This window comes from Leuciscus leuciscus, assembly GCF_965113295.1.
Source record: "Leuciscus leuciscus genome assembly, chromosome: 10".
NCBI lineage: Eukaryota > Metazoa > Chordata > Actinopteri > Cypriniformes > Leuciscidae > Leuciscus > Leuciscus leuciscus.
This window is the reverse complement of record NC_138734.1, coordinates 7,144,675-7,150,767: the sequence shown is the minus strand read 5'-3', so window position 1 is coordinate 7,150,767 and position 6,093 is coordinate 7,144,675.

Below are 6,093 nucleotides of genomic sequence, written 5' to 3'. Positions count from 1 at the left end.
GTATCACTGACTTTGCGCTCCACAACATACGGTCCAGAAAAACTGGCAGACAGTGATGAACCTGGGATTGGTAACAAAACTAGTACTTGATCCCCTGGCAAAAACGCACAGTCTTTTGCTTGTTTATCATACTGTTTTTTCATACGTGACTGAGAGGAAGAGAGAGACTCCTGAGCTAGCATGCAGGCAGCATGCAGCCTCTCCCGCATCTGACTTACAAAGTGTAACACATTCTTAGGGGTGCTACTAGGCGCATCAGATAGAACACGCTCCTTTAACACTTTTAACGGACCCCTAGGTGTGTGTCCAAACACGAGGTCAGCAGGGCTGAACCCCAATGATTCCTGCACTGTTTCCCTAACAGCAAATAAAACAAAGGGCACCCCCTCATCCCAATCAGCACCTGTTTCCATACAATACTTCCTCAGCATGGCTTTGAGTGTCTGGTGCCAGCGTTCAAGAGCCCCCTGAATCTCTGGGTGGTAAGCGCTGGAGACTTGGTGCGATATGGACAATGTTTTTAATGCAGAAGAAAACAGTTTGGACATGAAATTAGTTCCTTGATCCGTCTGGATCACTCTGGGGAGACCAAAGGTGGAAAAGAACTTGATCAGACTCTTAATAATGGTCTTAGCTGTAATTGTCCGGAGAGGAATAGCCTCCGGGTACCGAGTGGCGCTGCACATAATGGTAAGCAGAAACTGGTTACCTGTTCGAGTTTTTGGTAATGGACCCACACAGTCAATAATCACCCGCTGTAATCAAACGGTTCTCCAATCACGGGAATCGGGTGAAGTGGCACACGAGGAACAGGTTGGTTCACTTTTCCTGTAAGATGGCATACATGACAGCTTTTACAGTATTGCACAATGTCCGATTTTAATCCTGGCCAGAAGAAATGTCTGAGGACTCTGTTGTATGTTTTAGTTACCCCTAAATGTCCGGACCATGCAGGGTTATGAGCTAGTGACAATACTTGCTGTCGTAGTGGTGATGGAACAACTACCTGCCAAACTGTATCCCAGTCCTCACCTGTTTTATGCGCAGTCCATTTACGCATTAGAACACCAGCGCCCACAAGGTAAGCAGTCTCCTGTACTTTTGCCTTTCCAAGAGAGACAACAGAATCAAAGCACTTATTAAGGCTGACATCCTCTTTTTGCCACTCAATCAGCCTCTCTGATGTGATGGATGACAACGCATCACCTAACTGGGAAGCGACTCCACAACCCCCTTTCTCAGCCTGCACAGAAGGTAACCCCTCTGGTTTAGACTCTACATCTACAGTTTCAACCCTTTCAAAAATAGTATCAGACAAATTCACTGTATCCCCCTGCATGTGAGCCTGTGCCCTTGTTAAAACACATGCAGGGAACACTTGAGGGTACTTCTGAACTAGGACAATGTCAGAGACATTCGATTGTGGTCTGTCTGTTACTTCTAGTACTGGAGACACCTTACCCCCAGCAATGTAATTTCCTAGCAATAGTGCTACCCCTTCCACTGCTAGCGTAGGCACCACCCCAACATGGAACCGACCTGAAACCAAATCAGAATGCAAGTGAATCCAGTGTAAAGGCACAGAAATTGGGTTGGCTTCAATACCACACAAAAGTATATGTGAACCACAGTATGTCTGATCAGACCATGGCAACACATCTGAAAGGATAACTGACTGAGCCGCACCAGTGTCACGTAAAATTTGAATTGCCCTCTGGTCTTCAGTTTTCCCTGTGCATGAAACACACCCTACAGACACAAACGGAGCATACACCAGGTCTGGTTTCCTTGTGAGTACCTCGCTAGCACTTCTAGCTTTCTGGTAAGAAACAGACTGAGTTAAACCAACACTCTTACGGACAGGCGGAGGTGACTTAGGCTTGTTCTTAAGTAAGAAACAATCTGAGATTAAATGGACTTTCCGGTGGCAATAAAAACATTCCCTCTCCTCTTTCCAAGGAACAGTAGGAGGGTCTGAAGAGCGTGATGCACCGGCCACTGGTGAAGCGGATGTCCTGCTCTGACTGGATACTGTGAACACCGTTTTATGCGTTGAGACATATTCATCGGCCAGGACCGCTGCCTGACCCAACGTCGCAACCTTGTTTTCACTAAGATGCATCACGATTCTTTCAGGAAGGTTGTTCTTAAAATCCTCCAACAATATCTGATTTCTCAAAGCCTCATAAGTAGATGTTTTATTGGCTGCACACCAGCGGTCAAACAAGGACTCTTTGTCCCTGGCAAACTCAACAAATGTTTTACTACCGCTTTTCTTATAATTTCTAAATCGTTGTCTATAAGCCTCTGGCACCAGCTCATAGGCACGCAGCACAGTAGCTTTAACCACATCATAAAGTAAACTGTCCTCTATAGAGAGAGAGGCCACAACCTCCTGGGCCTTCCCAGTTAGCTTACATTGGAGGAGTAGAGGCCAGACCTCTTTTGGCCACTGTAGGGCAGCAGCTACCTGCTCAAAGGCAGAGAAGTATGAGTCTATCTCAGACTCACGGAATGGTGGAACCACCGCAATGTTCCTCCCCACATCAAAATGACCTGGCTTGCCATCTGGGTGAGGAGACACCCCAGCCTCAAGCTCCATTCGCTGAATGTGAATTCGAGCTTCCTTGTCTGTCTCTATTTTTCTAATTTCTCTCTCATACCTCCTTTTGTCTTCCCTGTCTTTTAGGTCTGCTTCCAGACGGGCCGTTTTCAGCTTCAGCTGAGCGACTTCTACAGACTCGGGGGACACAGGAGACAACGGGTCGTACTTTGGCTAAGTTCGAGGCACCGGAGCTTCCCCACCTCCCACACCGCCCTTCGACCGTGCAGGCGAGGGATTCTCTACGGCGCCCTCATCCTCCCTCTCATCCTCTGTTTCCACGTCCTCCACAGCCATAACTCCTGCCCTTGACAGACTCAACAAATGGCTTTTGATCACCATTACTAAATTTGCTTTACGAGCCTGCCTATCAACTGTAATATTGTAGTAGTCCGCTAGCGCTAACAAATCAACCTTACGCAGGTTAACCAATGAACCCAATGAGGGCTCCGCAATAAAGCCTGCCACATCTGAAGTAGCCGCCATGCTCACACCTCATCCAGTACAATCCTGAACTATTCAGTACACAACGAACACTACAAACTACAAATACTAACAAACTACAGGACAGAACAACAACTATGCAAGTCAACACTACTAGGCCTTACTCACACCCCAACACCACACCCCAATCACAGAGCACCGGGTGGTCCGAGCAGCGGGGCGCCAAGATCCCGGACGACCCCCCAATTGTTACGTTCTAGCTCCCCAAAGGGAGGGGAGCCTGACAACCCACTGCTCGGGCCCACCGATGCCAGCAAAGGAGGTATGGAGTCGCGGTGCGAGAAAAGGACACAAACACCAAATACCGTATAAAAAACAAAGCTTTTATTTAGCCATGGTAATATTGTAAATAATAAACAATAATAATTTTCTGGGAAAAGGGGAGGGCTGGACGGACCAAAACAAAGAAATAAACAAAAATAACCCCACCCCTAACCTATACTAATCCCCAATAAAAAAAATAAAAAAATACAATCCCTATCTGGCACACGATCAAGGCGCCCTAACCAAACTTACAGCTGTTTGTGTAAGTGGTCCGCCCAAGTCTAGCTGGTGTCTCTAGACAGAGAAGTATACCTACGGGTGATGTATGTATACCCCGGGGTAGCTCTAAATCTACTCCCCAACTCCCTATGAACAATAGAAAAAAAAAAGTAATTAGTACAAATTATAAGAATCCACAAACAAACAAGTGCTCCGTCCTGCTACTACAAGTTCCAAAATGGAACACAAGTTAGGTTTACTAACACACAAAAAAAAAGTTTAAAACTATTGTCAAATGTTTCAATGAAAATGTCAGAAACACACACTCACTCTCTCACACACACACACACACACACACACACACACACACACACACACACACACACACACACACAAAACCAGGAACAGAGAGAAAGAACTGAGCTTTTTAAAGAGCCCAGCCAGCTGCAGCCACTGACGAGTGGGCGGAGTTCCATCTTACCTGGTAGAAAACCACAAACCACAAGCAATACCAGAACAAAATTACTATAAAACGAACCCAGAACTCTGGGGACGTAACAATGCTGAAATAGAAGTCTTCTAGGGACCCCCAATCTTGTGCCAGGCTGCGACATGCAAGTATCAAACTTAGTCTCATTATTTGATACATTAAGTATCCTTCCTTACCCCTTTTAAAGAAGGGCGTGTTAGAACTAGGGATGGGGAAATGAAGCCTCATGAATCTCTGAGGCTTTCTCCTGACTGTTCCGGGAAAAGATTAAAAGCTTCGAGAGTGTCGAGAACTGGTCGTGAACAGCGCCATCTGGTGGTTATTTAAAATAAAGCAGCCAGAAGCCTGTGCTAGAAGCTCTCCACAACACACTCCATAGTTTCAATGTTATGTGTACAAATAAAAGCCTTACATGTTTGTGTTTGATTTGTTCATTAAATAAATTCATTTTCCCATTAAAGTGTGACAATAAAATATAATATAAGCTTATATGATTCAACAAGATTTAATGTAGGCCTCTCTCTCTCGCTCTCTCTCTCTCTCTCTCTCTCCACAGACACACACACACACACACACACACACACACACACACACACACACACACACACACACACACACACACACACACACACACACACACACACACACACACACACACACACACACACACACACACACACACACACACACACAATGAATAAGGACATTGTCTGATAGGATCATCTGTTATTAAATGCACTTATGACACTTGTTACTGATAGTGCTTAACTGTAGGAATGACAGAAAGGTGATAAAGTTTTTAATTATATTTATTATTTTTGGCTGTTGCCATTGCTCTAAATACAAACCCTTCACCAAACACCAACACCCTATCCCTTCCCCCCTAATCCCACCTTAAACCCAAATACCAACACCAAATGACCTAAAATCACCAAAAAATGCAAAGATTTTATAATAACAAAAAGACACAAAAACAACAAAAAATAATAGCCTAAGTAGTGAAAAATAAATGTTGCTTATTTAAATGTAATATATTGATTAACTTTCAAAGTACAGCACTCTCCCCACAAACACATCAACCTGACTGAGGCAAGAATGACTCGTTATATAAGATCTGGAGTTCGAGCCTTCTGACACCCAAAGCGAAACGCGCACGTGATTGGACAGAAAGTGAGGCTTCGTTTGTCATCGATCACGTGACTCTAGTAAACCGATACACGCCCCGATACGGGGCTTCACTAGAAATTGTGTCGCTTGTGTGATACGCGCATCGAAGCTTCAGTGTCATACGTAACATCACTAGTTAGAACTATGATAGTTTGCTCAAGGCTGTTGATCTGCTGAACTTCAAACAATACTATAACTTCTTGCTTTCCTGTATTCTGCTTCAGCTCTCTTTCCCTCTGTAAACTGTATGCATGTATGAATGTGTATGTTAGAGTAGTTTAGTGTTTAGTCTAGTTAATAAAGTCCAGTTCATGTCACACGTAAAGTTGTTCATGCATGCTCATATACTGGAGTCCCTAATCATGCAGATTTTGACTATGCTCTGAGTAGTACTGCTAATAATTAATCGCTGGACAAACAGGTTAATTGATTGTGGTATTAATTCTGCAACATCAAGTTAATTCTATTAATCGATCCAAATATTCATTACTAATTATAACAAGTTATGATTAATTATTCATATTTATTTTGAGCTAATTTGCTACAAAAGTATTTTTTTATGATCAGATTTTTTTTTTGGTCATACTGTCTAAACTGTTTGCATGAAGCATTTTAAGTCATGTAATTTTTTATAGCTGTAAAGTCTATATCATCTTAGCTTCTAAAAGGCATAGCTAGCATGTGTGTCAAGCTAACATAGCATGTTTTATCATGGCTGTCAATGAAGAGACATTTGCAACAGGTCTAAGGCAAAATACTTTGCCATTCGCCACATAACTTTGAAAGAATATAAGAATATATTCCAACATTCACTTACACACAGTTCTGTAAACTTCAGAGTTACTTA